The sequence below is a fragment of the Dreissena polymorpha genome, chromosome 5, assembly GCF_020536995.1.
Source record: "Dreissena polymorpha isolate Duluth1 chromosome 5, UMN_Dpol_1.0, whole genome shotgun sequence".
Taxonomy (NCBI): domain Eukaryota; kingdom Metazoa; phylum Mollusca; class Bivalvia; order Myida; family Dreissenidae; genus Dreissena; species Dreissena polymorpha.
Window position 1 is genome coordinate 125,543,670 of NC_068359.1, and position 19,196 is coordinate 125,562,865.

The following is a 19,196-nucleotide window of genomic DNA, read 5'->3' on the forward strand; positions in this document are numbered from 1 at the left end:
TGCTAGTGCAAAATATGACTGGGAAAGCTGGTTTATGGACATTTCGTAGCAAAAGAGAAGAAAATAAGTGCATTAAATAAATGAATTCATATTTTTGTATCTGGAATAGTTGTATTTTAAATAGATCCTCCACCCTATAATGGCCGAATAAGGGCTAAATTGCTTTCCGACTTGAAATGAAAAGGCATATTGGTTGATCATGTAGCGTTTATGTGCAAAATTTGAGGGCCAATTGATAAAGCTTGTTGATGCCAAAACAGGTAATAATAATAATTTATTATCAGGTACATGTACACAAGCAAATAAGTATATTTAACCCTTTCAGTGCGGGAACCGAATTTTAAAGGCCTTTGAAAACAGTTTGGATCCAGATGAGACGCCACAGAACGTGGCGTCTCATCAGGATCCAAACTGTTTGCTATTCTGATAGTATTCTTTGAAAATTTTTTGAAGAAAATGCTTATTTTAGAAATTCAGCAGACGACATTTTAGCAGACGACAAATTTCCCAGCATGCAAAGGGTTATTAAAATGCTTAAGGTGTGGAAGACTCATAATCAGGTTTGGTGTCCCTCAAACCCTAAGCGTCTTGTAATTCCTTATGCAGTTTGTATAGATAGTGCCGCATCCTGACACGTAAAGCTTGTGCTTTGTTGGCAGCGTTAGTTGGCTGTTAACAGGTTCATTGTGGTTATCTCCACCATCAGTCTGTCCGTCTGTCCTAGCCACTATCTCCTACACCATTAGCACTAGAACCTTGAAACTTAAACACATGGTTCAGAGCTATGAGCATTATGTGCGACCCTGCACTATATGGAATTTTGATCTGACCCCTGGGTCAAAAGTTAAAGGGGATGGGGTGGAGACAGGTCAGAGATTTTCACTCATTTTTAGCTTGACTAATATATATGAAATATATATAATGGAGCTATCCTGATCACGTCGGCGTTACCGTTAGCGTGCACATGTTAAAGTTTGTGTACTACCCCATATATTTTCTTTGTCCTTTTACAAATTACTTTTATACTTTGCATACATGTACTTCTTTACCAACATGACCCTTATCTATAAACAAGAGCAGACAACTGTATCAAGCATTTTGACAGAATTATTGCCCCTTTTATACTTAAAATATGCATATTATTGATAAATCTATGTTAAAGTTTGCATACCACCTTAAATATTTTCTATGTCCTTTGTCTTATTGTTTTCATATTTTGCATACTTCATTACCAACATGATCCCAATCTATAAACAAGAGCAGACAACTGAATCAAGCATTTTGACAGAATTATTAACCTTTTATACTTAGAATATGCATATTATTGATAAATCTATGTTAAAGTTTGCATACCACCTCAAATATTTTCTATGTCCTTTGCCATATTGCTTTCATATTTTGCATACTTCTTTACCAACATGATCCCAATCTATAAACAAGAGCAGAAAACTGTATCAAGCATTTGACAGAATTATTGCCCCTTTTATACTTAGATAATTGAACATTTTGCTTAAATTGCCATAACTTCTTTATTTATGATCACATTTGATTCATACTTTGACAAAACAACACTTACCTGACATACCACAATGCACTGCACCCAAACTATCCCCCATGCCCCACCCCATAATCCCCCCCCCCCAATTTTATTTTTATAATTATTTTTGAAACTTCATCTTTTAAATTACCACCAACCCACATAAACCACCCGTCTCCATGATGGCTTACATTAACCTGTCAAGCACTCGAAATCTCTTAAGACAATAGTTACGGTCAATCTCAACCATGCATGGCCGCATTACCAACCCTGGGGCGCCCCCTGGGTCAAACTTGCGGCATGGGAATACGCGTCGGCCTCTGCCGCACCATTTTTTACCAATTGACTTCAAATTAATACTTAAGATTTCTTATGACAACACAGTGTCTCGACCATCCATGTTCACATTACCCACCCCAGGGCCCCGCCCACTTTGGTGGTAAAGATCCCAAGCTATTTCAGCATAATTAAAATCCAAGCCATTTTTGTGGTCAAGCACCGAGCTTTCTCACCATAATTAAAATCCAAGCCAGTTTGGTGGCAGAGACCCCGAGCTATTTCAGCATAATTAAAATCCAAGTCAGGTTAGTGGTCAAGATCCTGAACTTTTTCGGTATAATTAAAATCCAAGCCAGTTTGGTGGTCAATTTTTGTGGTAAAGACCCCGAGCTTTCTAACCATAATTAAAATCCAAGCCAGTTTGGTTGCGGAGACCCCGAGCTATTTCAGCATAATAAAAATCCAAGTCAGTTTAGTGGTCAAGATCCTGAACTATTTCGGTATAAATTATAATTAAAATCCAGGCCAGTTTGGTGATCAAGACCCCAAGCTTTTTCAGCATAATTAAAATCCTAGCCAGTTTTGTGGGGGAGACCCTGAGGTATTTCAGCATATTTAAAATCCAAGTCAGTTTAGTGGTCAAGATCCTGAACTATTTCGGTATTATTAAAATCAAGGCCAGTTTGGTGGTCAAGAACCCGAGCTTTTTTAGCATAATTAAAATCCTAGCCAGTTTCATGGCCGAGACCTCGAGCTATTTCCGCATATTTAAAATCCAAGCCAGTTTGGTGGTGAAGATCCTGAACTATTTCGGCATAATTAAAATCAAAGCCAGTTTGATGGTCAAGATCCTGAGCTATTTCAGCATAATTAAAATGCAAGCCAGTTTGGTGGTCGAGAACCCGAACTATGAGCATAATTCAAATCCAAGCCAGTTTGGTGGTAAAGATCCCAAGCTTTTTCAGCATAATAAAAATCCAAGCCAGGTTGGTGGTCAAGATCCTGAGCTATTTCAGCATAATTTAATTCTAAGCCAGTTTGGTGGTCATGACCCCCGAGTTATTTCAGCATAATTAAAATCCAAGCCGTTTTGGTGGTCAAGACCCCAAGCTATTTTAGCATATATTTTTTTGGCATAATTTTTTCTTACCCAATTGTTTTCGTACACACATTTTTTTCGTACCCATTTTTTTCTGTTTTTGACAGAATAATGCCCCCTTTTATAGTTAGAAAATTGAAAATTTGGGTTAATTTTGTGTTCAGGTCTACTCTTATCCTATTTGTGTTAAGGTCTACTCGTATCCTAAAGTATCAAAGCTATATCGTCTACTTAATGTTATAAGTCATGTAACTGACATTTTTAAACATTTTATTTCTTTCCCATTTTTTTTTTTTTATTAAGGTGACATACATCAACTGTTTAATAATATTAAGTCTACCTTTTTGGTAAAAATATTGTTTTTACCAAATTTTCAAAATTGACATTACGGACACATGTCATTTGCTGAATGAAAAAGTAGCATAACTGACATTTAGTTAAATTTTCAGGAGAAGGAAAAACTTCTTTATTGAAATAAAATAGGGATACTTACAGAGTGAAACAAACACATGGGATATTTTCAGATTTGAATACTGGTATTTTACGCATCTTTAGGCAGTTCTGTGTACCAAGGATAAATACAATATTTAAACATTCATGTACAATGCACAATACTAAAAACCTGAATTGTTACTGTAATGTGTTTCAGATTCAGAGATGTCTGTGTTGTTTCTAAGTTCATGTGAAAAATTAAGTTTATATGTTTATAGGTTTAAAATTGCAAATTTTCCTCTTACTTGCCCTTGTATTTCAAGATAGAATACTTTCCTTCCCAGAGGAAAGAGATCTGGGTTTGAATCCCAGTGGGGGCTTCAGAGGATGATTCATTTTAAGAAAAATGAATATATTTGCTTTACTTTGTCTCTAACTTAACCAAATAACTCTGACAATGCCTTTACAAGTATGCAGTTTTTGATAATTCAATTATGCAAGAAACATGTATAATTTTAGGGTAGACTTAGACAGCAAACTAAGAATTGGCATCCATTTTAGTTTTTTAAGTCAATACAACAATAAATGCATATAGGAACACATATTTAAATTAAAAATGCAACAATCAGAGGACATAATCAATTAAATAGTAAATGACTACTTTAAATATTTTTTAGCACTGTTTGTTTTTCAGAGATTTGTAAATATGACGTTTTATGTTCTTCCCATTGAACTAATGCAATATGTGCTTTGGAACTGGAATCATATAGTGTTGGAAAGCTGATGGTTCACGTCCAGAGGGTCCTTGCTTCCGGAAAGCTGAAAATTGTATATGATCTCCCCACTCATTCCATCCCGCGAAACCCTTAAGGTGTCGCAAGTCTATAAGAAATAATCGATGGAGTTCCGATGCGTAGGAATTAAACCACGAGGGCGTAGCCCGAGTGGTTTGATAACAAGCATCGGAACGACATACCGTTGGTTATTACCGCAATAACCAACGGTTACCCGTCGATTATTTCGATTCTATCACGATTTCATTAATAAGTTATCCGCGATTTAAAGTTTATAAATAAGAATTATATTAACCGAACGTCCTCCACTTTTCCGCGAAAACGTGACGTCACCACAACAAATAAAATCAAATGACGTCGTCTTCATTAAAACAGTGCGCGGACAATCAAAGTGACGTCACTTTAAACAACCGTTGGTATATCGGGGTAATAACCAACAGTAGTTTTCCTTCTTTGTATGTAGAAAACAAGTCACGTGCCGTGGTAGAATATTAAATATTTTAATAGTTCAGTGAATAAAATTTTTAAGTTTAGTTGGCCTAATGCTTTTTGCAATCGGGTACTTTCCTTTTCCGGCGTTACCTCTCGATACCAAGTAACCACGCACGAATGTTATTTCGGTGTGTGTATAGAACAATCGGCTTTGCGTGGTTAAACACGCTGTAAATAAAAAAAATTGATATGGATTTAACGGGAATTGAATAAATCTTTTCAGGTAAATCGGTTCTTGTTGCATTGTTTGCATTAATTCAGACATTATGTTACTCGTTTCCTTAACCGCTCGATACGCGGTAACCGGAGGATCTTGTGGTTTAAGATAAATTTAGCTGTAAGGATGAAAGAACAGAAAATGGAAGTGGATATTGTTGTCAATTTATTGTTATAAGCATTGGATAAAGTTGTCATTGAGGTAAGTGTGTCGTTTACTAAATTTTGTGTCTTGATGACTCGTGTTAAATCTCAAAGAGACGGTTCCAATTGCAATCGATAGTTTAAGGGATGTTGCTGCAGTTTTGCTGATTGTTTTTCGATCAAATAGATTTTGTCCAAAATTTATATTTAAGATATACATACAGATACTATATGAAAAATGAAATAAAAACATAGGGCCACCGGCCTTGTTTTGGTTTTATTCACCATTATATAACATGTACTTTTTTAATTAAACTGTAAAATCTCTAATTGCGTAAAATAATTAATAACCTATGAAATTGGCAACATGTAGATATTATTTAAGCTAAGATACATCATATACCATTTAATTAAACCACACACTACCAATAAAATGGAGTACACAAGTTAAATTTTAAGAAATTTATTTTATTTATAATTTTTATGTCGCCCAAAAAACGTCATTTTTTACTATTGTAACCACATAAATGGAATTTAATTTTTTTCTGTCAAATAGAATTCTGCGAAACTGCTCAAATATGTTCATCTACGTATCGTCATTTTAAAACACAAATAAAAAAATGGGGTCAACGCACTTTTAACAGAAATTTTTTGTTTTAATTATCCCTACCGTCTAGACGTCAAATTTCATTAAAAAAAAAACAACAGCAATAAGGCAAAACCCAAGTACCGGTACATAGATTGTCAGAAATATGCATAAACATTAGAAATTGTTTACAATCTTAACTGGGATCACAACAGCTTACCAAAAGAAATTAATAAAAAACGATATTTAATCACAAACATAATACCATTCAGTATCAAACTCGACCTTAATCATTAATAACTTACATGTTCACAGATTTCGGCATGTTTTGAAGTTTGTGTTTAAATGCTTTAAATTGATAAATGTAAACAACAGGACTAAAGAGCTCCAGTATAAAACAAGTATACAATTAAAGAAAAAAAAAATGAAAAAAAAAAGTTAACCCCACTTGGGATCGAACCACTGACAATTGTATTATGAACCAACTTGGTCATTTCTGATGATACTGATAACAAAACTATTGAGTTGTGATAATATATCTTCGGTTAAATAAACTGCCGCAACACCCCTTAAGTATCGTATTGTGTGCGACATTTACTATCATCATTTTCAATTCGTTTGTCGATATGTGGCTAAATTTTATTTATCACCGTTGGCTTTGGCTGAATGTGTACGCCATATTGTTCAGTATTCTGTTCAGATATAGACAATCGGCCTGGTTAGGTGGGCCGATATAATTTATGTTTGCCCGCCAGGTACGAATAACACCCGCTCGCGACGTCATTTTGTTACCATTTATAGTAAAGATATGTTATATAGGTAAGTAAGGTAAGCCGTTAAAAAAATAATAAGTATTTTTTTTCCAATTCATAGTTACAAAACAAAAGCATCTGTAAGCTCAAACGCTACTACCTTATATTTATATTTGGTTCTCTTTATGATAAACTTTGATGTATGGTTTCAGGGTATAACATTAAAAATACTTCAAATCAAATAAAACAAAAGTCCCTTGTCAGATTAATAAGATAAACATTTGAAACTTATTATTTTCAAACATAAGGCTCCGCCTATAATTATTAGGAACAAGACACACTGGAATCCTTCTGTGTCTAACGAAAACCGCGTTTTTCGTTATTAACATAAATTAGTTATTTGTTTTAAGAATTAGATGGTATTAATTGTGGTACTGATGTACTGATGTATTTAATCAGTAACATACACATGTACAGAGACGCACATACGTCACATACAGTTGTAATGCGTACATCAAGATGCGAATTGCATCAGTATAATAACACATTCAATAGTAGTGGTAATGTCATATAGAGCAGAAGCTAGCCACAAATATGTATGGATTGCACAGTGTTTCCATTTAACACATTGCTTTTATAAATGTGGAGACGCTCTGTTTGCATTTTTATATCGCATCTAAGAGGGTTAGTGCTTTTAAAAGTTTGGTAACGTGTGTGGCATGTATTTCTCTTAACAATAAAGAACAATATAAAAGTTACCAGTTTTCCGTAAATACAAAAAGTCTTGTTCCATAACATTGTACTAATTTGGCACGAATGTCTTTGTAAGTATTGCATTGTCTTAACTACGTATCTACGTTATTGCAATTGAAACCAATTTTGTATATATATGCTCAAATAATTTATCATAATCTATACCGAAATTGTTATGTAATGTATGTTATATATGTGTTCAAACATATCTTTGCACATATAGGAATCTAAAATATGTTGTAAGATTTCTAGAGTGTAAATTGCCGACGCCATCGATCTGATTTTCATATGGAAGATTTTTGTTTTATGTTTGTTAGTAACTAAATATCAATTGACAACTTACTTTCATTACACGCATTTCCTTTCCATCCCTCTTCACAGACCCCAGATTGACATGCACCAGTTACACCGTCGCATGGACCCACAAGGCAATGGCATTGCAGGGAACAGTTAACGCTGTACTTTCCGATTGGACAGTCTGAAAACAAAAACACGTGGTGTATTTATGATTTGATAGTTCGTACAAGTATATGTTGCTGTCTAAAGTTAGAATCTTCTTGCAATATATTTACTAGAACAGACACTTGTTACAATTAATAAAAACATAACAACTGGACTATGATGAGCACTCCTTTTTTCCTTAATACATCAACGTTGGAGGCACGATGACTGCAATTAAGCGAGTTCACAATACATAAATATTTTACTGAGGAAAGTACTCAATATTGTAAATTGTTTCCACATTGGTTAAATGTGTCCAATACTTGTACTATATTTATTAGAATTAATAAAGATTGGGTTTGTTTATTGATGCTATAATAGGTTAATGAGTTTCTTTTGCGATCAACAGTATATACATGTATGTACGTCTAATTTACGCAGTGATTGAGTAACCAAAATTACATAAATCATTTATCTTCTGCTGCCACAATTATTTCATGTTATAGGTATAATATTTAACGCAATCAGAGGGGACAAAATGATCCTGATTGCGAATAATGCTGTTAAAAGTTTGAATAGTGCTTTTTATATGACATCACAAGAGCAGTTACAGTGCCCATAAAATGCGACATTATTTTAAGGATACAATCCAAATTAAAGTACGGTACCTGCTTGTCGGTATATCATAATTTCACACAAGACTGTAAAAGAGTCATTGTCACTTTTCGTAACCCGTACAATTTGTATTTTGCGTTGAGGAGTTAGCCTTATGTCCTCAAAGTCCGAAGTAAATTGTTTCTCCTGAAGCGATTCTTCCAAAAGTCCCATTGAAACAGTTGTGTTAGTATAACCCATGCGATAATCTAAAACAAGTATTTGCAATACAAAGTCAAACATATAGTGTTCAATAAATATTTCAACAATCCTTTTCTATGTTTAATAAAGTTTCTTGAGAACAAAGGAAGTGCAAACATGACTGATGTGTTTCGGGAATATCAGCAAACGATTCGCAATTGAAAGACAATATGAAGTGCAACGCTGCCTTTTGTCGCATTATCCTAACGCAGTTATACAAACCCTTTGCAGTTCCAACATGGTATTGGGAGATACCCATGTTATTATTAATCATCCGATGTATAAACAGGTTTTATTATTGTAAAATCTGTCTCTTATGATAACATGAGAATTTGTTTCTATTAATATGAAGTCACATTAAGCAACTGTTCTGTAAAGCATGGAAGACAGAGGAACGAATTCAGTTAGACCCTACGTAAAAATTATACCGAGTCTATTATTTACAATGTAACGTCGATGTTTGTAAGCAGGAATATAATGGCTCGATCACGTTTTGTTCTTATCCAACTGCATATGCACACAAAGGACGTTCACAGTTACAGACTTTCAGTAAAAGGATAAACATGAAATACCCGGTTGATTGCAACACAAGGCTTGCCTTCTGGAAACGGATAAAACCTTGTCAGACGATGACACGTAATGGATAAACGGGCACGTTTGACCATAACCAACCGCTCAAAACAGAACTTTGCACACACAAAAAACAACATGTAAGAGCATTGTATGACTGACTAAATTCCGATTATTTTTTAACATATTCTGAACTAATCAGTTACTGCCAATTGACATTGTATATCCATCAAAGCACAAAGTTAAAATTCAAGTAAGTAAGCGTGATTAAAAAAGTCGAATTTTAGCGACAGGTGCGTTTTCGCCCTTCTCTAAGTCGTCTTTGCAAAACACGTAAGCGACTAAAAGTTAATATATAGATAATATATGGTTGGTGACTTTCGTCGTCATGTTATATCAGACGAGGTTGATATGGCGTTGAAAAAAGCTTTGCTCGGATGAGCCATGGGCTGTTTTTTTGCATATAGTTTTTAATACAATAAGTTTGAAGAAATTCTTTATTATTTTTTACAAAGTGGTGTATTGCCAGTATAATAATCATTTTTGTAATAATATTTTTTTTCTTAATTGGCATTAGTTCAATTTGTCCAATAAAAATGTTATTGACAAACATTATTTTGACATTTTACTTCATGTTTTTTTTGTATAATCCCATTACCGTGTCTCGAGCTGTTAAGGAAACACGTAAAAGAATTTCTGAATTAATGCAGACAAATAAAATAATACAAGATTTGCCTATCAAAGATTTATTTATTCCCGTTAAAATCCATGTCAAACGTGTTTATTTACAGCGTGTTTAACCACGCAAAACCGATATTTCCATACACACCCGCAAATAACATCTACTACGCGCGTGTTAACCCTGTATCGTTACGGCAGACCGGAAAGGAAGAGTGGTCAATTGCAATAGGCATTAGGCCAACTAAACTTGAAAATTTGATTCACTGAACTATTAATTGTTTTATATAATAAACGTCCAATCGGTACGGAGGTATTTCTTCTTAACACGCGTATTTCATCTGACGCGATATGCACGCACTGCTCTTATGCTAGAATCTACGATGATTTCATGTATTTGTTTTGAAGTGTTGTTATACCACTGCATTAGTGCAGTCGTCTTCTTTACTTTGAAATTAATGTGGACATTTAATGAAGAGGACTGTGGATAGAGTTGGATTATTTTAGTTGAACTAACATTTTGAAATGCAATTAGCCAATTATATTTGTTTTTCCTCATTTTTGTTGTCTTTATATTTATTGTCAAGCGTAGTTGTGTTCGTGAAATAAAATACTCTGAGTGCTTGCGTGTGTCGTCATCACAAGAGCAGCGGTGTTAAAGTAAACGAAGTGATCGTTATCAGGAGGCGCTCCGTATAGGAGTATCGTACGATTTTTAATAGTGTTTTTACTTTAATGGCAGAAAGGTGCCACCACACATTGCCATGGATCATTATCATTTGGAATATATTCTTGGCGGCACAGTCAAAACCTCGTCGTGTGCACGGGTCTTAGTTTTACTCTGTCTCTCGACCAACTCCAGATATCAGTATCACTCTGCATCCCGGAACAGCTTCACATAAATCCATCAAATAATATTTAGGAAAGTTAAAAGTATTTTTTTGACAAATTTACTTTGAGAGTAGTATTTGATATTTGAAGATCTTGTTTTAACTTTGAATGTGTATAAATCTAAATTTAAATAAATTGTTAATAATTAATTGTAGATATTTTTTTTATTTTAGCAGTTATGAAATGACTATTGGATAGGTTTTATTTTGCTTCTTTATTTGATATCCAGGTTGACAACTAGTTAAACAAGAAATGTTCTGTTTTCTTTAACTTGTGGAGACAGAACAATTTTGTATGTACAATTTTGATTTCAGACATTAAAAAAGTTGAAATGTTATGTGGTATAAAATATGGCATTTATTCACAAAACATCTTAAGCATAAAGATTGTTACGTTGACGATTTTAACTCATGGTGTATGATATTCTCATATTTGCCTTACTAGTTATTCGAATAACACAATGAAGGGAACTATCTTCAGTTCGAAAGTATTAGTTATGAATTGTGATATAATCCTAGACAAGATGCATGGCTAATATTTGTCCCTAATTTTTGTTTTTAACAAATATGACATGATTATTTATTTTAATTAAAACCGTGTTTAGACTTGTTGTGTACGTTTAATAACATACTATTATTACTGTCTTAATTTGCATTCGTCTGCGACAAGTTCGTGACACAAAGTATACACGTACACAGATTTTTAGTATAACAAAATTGAGGCACATAAAGGGCACATAATTCTGCAAAGAATATCGCAACAAATACTGTCTAGCGCTAGTGATTTAACACTTGGCCTCTGTATTCGTCCTGTTGGAACTACATAAGGGTCATTTCACTGCGTTGGAATTATCACGGTATATGCCGAGACGTAAAACGACAAATAATATTTGAAAATGCTTTAAGACTAAAACGGTCATCTTTTAAATGTACTGCACATGCATACCAAGATCTCCCACAATAAGAACTCTCTCCACGATATATATCTTGTCTAGTGTTAGCTGCACCCAAAACGGTTGATGTAGACCAGTGCAGCAAGAACAATACCGAACTAATGTGTTCGTGGGTTTGATTCTTCCATCGTTCACTAAATCTGCGGACATCGCGTAGTAATATGCCCCTGCATTTGTTGTTACATTAATGGCTGAGATGGGGATCTGGACGGGATCTGAATTATAACAAATATAGACATTATAATGATTTATATGCAAACACGTTTATAGCAATCCTTATTTATTAAAATATGTTTGGTGATTGTGTAAAAGCCATGCATAAGATATGTTCACCAACTTTAAAGTGTTCTGTATTGTCAAATAATACAACACGTATTTAGTTTTGTTATACAAAACGGACGCATACATTGACCGGTATAAAATATAAATACACCAAGATTGAGCGGTCAATTTATACATAAACTTTACTCGTGTGATGAACAGTGAAATAATATTGTGCAGTTTATACGTTTTTAGCTCCACTGGCCAGAGGCCAGCGGGACTTATGTCATGGTCCTGTGTCCTTCGTGCGTGCGTGCGTGCGTCCGTGCGTTAACGTTTTTTTAAAAGTCTTCTACTCACAAACTACAAGTCCAATTCTGATTAAACTTTTCACAAATGTTTCTGGGGTGAACCTCTTTTAAATTTGTTCAAATTATGCCCCTAGGGTCAAATTTGACCCCGCCCCAGGAGTCAATAAACTGAACATATGCTTATATAAAGCCTATTTTGTGCAAACTTTAAAAATCTTTCTGTCCATAACCATTAGGCCTAGTGCTACCACATTTGGTATGTAGTGACATTTAATAATTTTCTACTTTGTTCAAATTATGCCTCTGGGGTCAAATTTGACACTGCCCCAGGAGTCACAAAAATGAACATATGCTTATATAAAGCCTATTTTGTGCAAACTTTAAAAGTCTTCTTGTCCATAACCGTAGGGCATAGGGCTATTAAATTTGGTATGTTGCCCCTAGGGTCAAATTTGACCCTGCCCCGGGGGTCACAAAACTGAACATATGCTTATATAAAGCCTCTTTTGTGCAAACTTTAAAAATCTGCCTGTCCCTAACCATTGGGCCTATTTCTTACAAATTTGGTATGTATTAAAATCTAAAAGTTCTCTACCAAGTTTTTCAAATAATGCCTCTGGGGTCAAATTTGACCCTTCCCCGGGGGTCACAAAAATGAACAGATGCTTATATAAAGCCTCTTTTGTGCAAACTTTAAAAATCCTCTTGTTCATAATTATAGAGCCTAGGGCTACTAAATTTGGTATGTAGTGACATCTAATAGTCCTCTACCAAATTTGTTCAAATTATTCCCCTGGGCTCAAATTTGACCCTGCCCCGGGGGTCACAAAACTGAACATATGCTTATATAAAGCCTCTTTTGTGCAAACTTTAAAAATCTTCCTGTCCATAACCATTGGGCCTGGGGCTACCAAATTTGGTATGTAGTGACATCTTATAGTTCTCTACCAAGTTGTTCAAATTATGCCCCTGGGGCCAAATTTATCCCTTGAAGGCTCCCATTAAAAAGTTGTTCAAGAAAATTTGATTCGTCAAAAAACATGGTCACAGGAAGTCGTTGAACTTTGCATTGTTATGCGTTTTTGCTATTTATTGTGTTTGAGATGAATAAACAATTTTCTTCTCAAACTAAAATTTTATCAAAATACACTTAAAATAACTTTTTATTTATAAGAGATAAATGCATACATGTCGAGCGTGAAAGGTAGACCAACGTGTTAACTATCCGTAAATGTTAACCCTTTACCAAACGACACATTTTGGACTGCCCCAAATGGAAAGAGTTTGCAGACGAGATATAATATTGTAAAGGACTATTTATACATTGGCTGGGTGGGGTAGAATCATTGTGATAAAACCGGAAGTCCTTTTTTCAAAACGAAAACAAACTCTTCAGAAGGAGTTATGGTCTATTGGAAGGTCGAGAATGGCATTTGGTACTTAATCATCCCATATCTACAAAGAAATTAAATTTATAAGCTTTTTTGCCGTTAATATGATAACCCATCAGTTCAAAAGCACGATCAAAACATTTCTGCATATGCGCGGACCAGTCTAAGACGTTGTTAACATAATTAGCTCCAAGGTCACAACAACAACAACAAACCTACATGCATGCATGGGAATCAAGTCTTTTTGCGTCCGTTTGTAGACATTATCTTTACTTTATGAAGCATGGGAGATGTTTATCAATGCCGTGAACAATCCTCTTGTTTATAACATGACTGCCGCTAAGTCTATTTCAAGCAACCTATCAGAGAATAGATCAGATACCTTATTTCAATATATGGCAATCCTAGTATTTTTCAAAAACAAACATGACAGGTAACTTACGTCAGATGGAAAAAGTAAAGGAAAGTTAGGTCAAGCTAATTGTTTGTCATGATATCTCTTTAAACCTCACGCCATATGCAAGTAGTGTTGCCAGGATCGCAACATCTTGATGAATTATAATTCATTTTTTTATCTCATAAACATTTACTTTGTTTAACAAACAACCTCTACAAAGTTATCATTCCTGCTGCCTTCCGGCACCTAATGAACCTGAAAAACTCGTAACTTTATGTTTCCTCAGGCATATATCTTCTTTGTACAACAAACAATTTCTTCACCACGGTAACCCATTTATGCCTAGCGTCTAGAAAAAAGGCCTTGGCAACCAGCGTAGACCCAGCATCATGCGGTGTTTCATCAGAGTCTGCGCTGTTTGCTTAAAGGGATTTCTGTAAGAAATATTCTAAATATAGAAATAAATATACTAGACATCCCTAATTTTGGAAATACATCGATCCAATGTAGGAGGATGGTGGAGTCCACTAGGCACAAATGGGCAACATTCACTAATGCCTCAAGATTGAAGTAAAGTTCATGTGATCTACGTCATTAGGTATTTTGCATATGTCATGAACTATATAAGTAACAGAAACTTTGAAACCTACAAAAACTTTTTGGAATTTTGGAAAAAGATTCATAATTGAATGAGGGAACTTTCATTAATCTTGTAGAACATGCGTAGATTTGATCTTCAGCATCTAAAAATATGTGAAATAGAAAGAACGACAATATGTTTTGGAGAGATAAATGTACTTACGTTATAAGCAAAGGACCTGTGCGACAATTCCCGGGCTTTTTAGTCTGTTTAGTTAACACCGTAGTAACGTTTTCCATATATACAAATGCCCACCCTTCCAACTTTAAGCGCCCAGTGGGACGAGGGATAGAAAGAGAAATCACATGCTTGATTACATTTCAACCCATGCGCATTGCACGCCTTTTTCGCATAAAAAACAGTAGAGCGATACAGGGCCATCATGGCCCTCTTGTTTTATTACGTGTTAATATATTTTACTCCTCAACATGTTGTTTTGAATTTATATAATGCGTAAACTGTACATGTTAAAATCAGAAAGTACAAAAAATATCAAGCCGAACTGTTGTGTGTTGTTAACTATATTGATAAATATGTGTATTTTACAATAGAAAAATCGCTTTTGATACAAAATGTGGTGAATAATAATATGTTTATATGTTATGTTATTTGTTTTTTTTTTATCTGCATACAGCAATTCGTTAATTTTCTTTAATTTGGCATATGTGCTACTATAGTTTGACATTCACATTATCCACTACAAAGATCATTATGTAAGTCGTATTTGTTGTTTTGATAATTACTATAAATGATTAAACATGATGATTCGTGCTTTTATCAATCAGTCGAGTATGCGTCAACATATTAACAAATAATTGTATGTTTCTCGACGCTTTCTATATTTTGTATTCTATGGTAGCCGGACTCCCTTATTCGACATACAAGTTCATAAGAAAAGAACATAGGAATATCATGTTCTTTTACAAAAATCTTCAATTGCACATCACTACAAATTTTCATGAACAGAATTCTATATATGTTTATATGAACGAAAATATAACGCTCGTCGATTGTTCAAACAGTTTTTGTTGCATCACCCCCAGTCGTCATACGTGAGAAACATTAAACAATCAACTAGATATAAATTCCGTAGATAACATTTGAATATTATGCTGTGTAAAATTTAGAAACTGGCTTAAATGTTGGCATAATTTTAAAACGCATTTTATTAAATCTTACAAATTTCAGGATCAACGCATTGTTACGAAATTAGATTCCTTAAAGCAATACCAGCCACACTCGAATAACCATTATCATGGTTAAACGATTACACTAGATTCATGCGTATTCATAATTACAAAACCTCAGCACCAAATACACAGAATAATTATAGTTCAGTGCATAAACCTGTCGCCATATTAAATGACGCTCATTGTTTATGCGTTAATTTTGGGCTTTAAGGTAAGCGCAGTGGTTGGTTAACGCCGTCTCACCTAGGTAATTCTGATCTAATCCCCGGTACCAAAAACCGACATTTGTACAGTTGAAATTGAAAAGCTTGAAGTTTCTGCTATTCTGTCTGTCTTTCTGTCTGTCTGTCTGCCTGTAATTCAAAATTCGTACCAACTTCCGTAAGTCTAGTACGTTAATTAAGTAGGAACTCCGGGTACACATGGGATGCGTCTCAGACAAAAAACTACGAAATATACACTTTATTTATGTGAGCCATTTTAAAACCAACTTTTTACGGTTCGAAAAATAATAAATAATGCAACTTCACTACAAATCTATTAAAATGATCAACATAAAAAATATAACTAAAAGACCTCTAGTCGGTTACAGTATATCCCACCGACTGAAGCAACGTGAGTCTCTTTTTATATTTGAACGGTCATGCGCGTATTGACAAATCTTTGCCGAAAATGTAATTGAACAAATACACTTGTTACCGGATGCCAATTTTGTATTTTTATATAACGTGCGACAAAAGGAAAAATACTCGCTGCTTTGCAAAAAGGGCCACAACCCATAGTATGTCAAACACTACTATTAACCGGTTGGAGTGCGCACATGTATAGGCTTATTAATATGTTTGAAAAGTTTTCTTACCTTCGCAGTGATTTTTGTGAATACTCGCAGCGCAAAAATACGACGGGAAGACGTAACAAAGAGGGACGGAAAAGGGCACGTCAAGATAATCTCTGAATATGGTAAATTGCTTAAACAATTAACTTACATATACTATCTTAAAGCTAGTGCAGACTGCCTTATGTTTTGTGGGGACGTAAATAGTACGTCCTCTTACTTGAACGAAACTAGTATGTTGAGGACATAATGTTGAGGAATGCAATATCCCTGGCGAAAAATAGATACGGTCAATCATTTCTCAAATTCGTACGAGTTAAGACGAATAAAGCAACAAAACAATCAGACCGTGCTACGTCGAATACCAGAATAATACATATGGAACGAGCGACGATAATCCCATAAGTGGCAAAGTTTGATTGCTGTGTTCAATGACAGTTATAAATTAGCGACCATAATTGAACAAGAACATAATTGCCTTCAAGTTGGTAATCCAAGTACCGTGTGGGACGCGTTATTTAATAATTTATGTGACTTATAATACCATGAACTCATCGAAAAAGAAAACGTGTAGAACAGATACAAAACTTGAGATATATTAATCATGGATGTATAACACCATATAAACATCATACAAAGACACGAGCTAATGTGAATACCCCTTCGAAATGCACCAAAATGATTCAAAACAAGAGAAACTCAAAGTCAGAAAGTGCAATAAGAGAAACTGAAAGTGACAGAACAAGAGCAGATAATAAAATAACAAAACCTAAAATATGCTTTGAAATCTAATGACCAATTCAACCATCTCGAGGTTGATTTTGTGTGTGTAGAGATACTAAAAGTACGTTTAAATTAATTGATTTATAATTTAGTAGTTTGTTCATCGAATAGATATTATAAATGTTCAAAGTTCCTCCACTCAATTGAGCTACACGTACATGATCAGTCATTAATGGATGTTAACGATGGCCGAAAAAAACACACAAAGTATTATGTGTATATTGTATACATATTTTATATCCGACATATTCATTGTTTATGGTTTGACACACCAATATTGTTACCAGGGGTGGCGAAATCTAAAAAAACTATACTTGTCCACGGACAACAATTTAGGAAATTTAACTTGTCCGTTGCTGAACTACATTTGTCCGTTAAACTTAATGTTTATATAAATTATAAACGAATTTATTGTTATACCTACACATGTACCATTCTAATCACATAAAATAGTGGCCAGTTTCTTAGAAAACTGATGATGGCAACGGTGTAATCCTCGTGGAAATTGTGCATTTCATGCGTAATATTGTCAAAACATTTTTTCGTCACGTTGAGCGTTTTAACAAAGACTCGTTAAATTAATTACACAAAACTGTAAACGTTTTGTTTTATTCTCTATTTATAAGGAAACATACATGCATTCCTAAATGAAAACTTTATTTTTAATATACATTCTGTTTTTGACGGTAATAGCCGTTTTACTGAGACAGTGAATTGTTAGCATGAGTTAGCTTTACACATAAGTATATAGCCTCTGTATGGGGGAATTAGGTAGAGTCCGACAGATTCCTGTACAATTGAGGTTAATAGAGGCAAATATTACAAGGGCCAGAACTTCCTAAATAATAGCCAATATATAACTTCCGGTATTAACGTACAACTGCATGTCGCCCTGAAGAATGTCAATGAGTATAAATGAAAATCCATTGAAATTATAAGAGGAGATGCGTTCACAAGAAATTATTCTTATACTAAGTATATTGAAAAAATAATCCAAGGGTCATTAATTCAGTTTAACGGTAAGCGATATTTAAATTTCCGAATAAAAGACGGAAGCTTATGTCCGCCCCTATGAAATTGACGGGAGGGTTATTATCCGGATGCCTTATATCCCTATTATATGCTTGTAAAGTGATAATGTCGAAAGAAAAGCGTGTTGCACGAAAATCGACTATAAATACTCCAAACTACATTTTAGGGTCGGCAAGAAAAAAAAACGTAGGGTCGGGTTACCGGAAACAATTTTACGCTTAAAACCTTTCAAACAGAAAATGTCATAATTTGGTAGGGAAATCAAACAACTTATACCAACCTACAGCGCACATCTGATATTGAAAAAATACTTTTGCATATTTCAGGAACGTCATAAATTTTCCTTCACAACGATATTATTTTAATTCAAGTTGGTAGAAAATATTGCTTTTATAATTACTTTTATCTTTTCCGAATTTTACGCAAAACACAATTAGGCATTAAAAATCATAAAACTTTACCAACTTTGGACGCTAACAAGAGTGCTAATTTGATATTGTAAACCATTATTGTTGCATGTTTTACAAACCTCTCTACTAGGATACCATTATAATTTCGTATTTTGCATGGTTTGTTTTTGAATACACGCTTAAAAACAACAAATAAAATAAGTTTTAAATAAAATAAGTTTAACACAAGACAAACACATACCATATCTCCAGGTTAATTTCAAAACTGTGTTGACTGCCATTACTACGAAAGTACAAGTTTTTAAATGAAATAACGAAATAAATCCTGAACTTCTTCCATTTAGCTTTTGTTTTGACATTTTTATTATCTTATATTTATTCAAACCAAGTTATACATGAACAGCACATTCATCTTTAAATACTACTTGTATGTATACGCTGCCCTGTATCTTTTTGAGCAACAGTATTTAAAAGT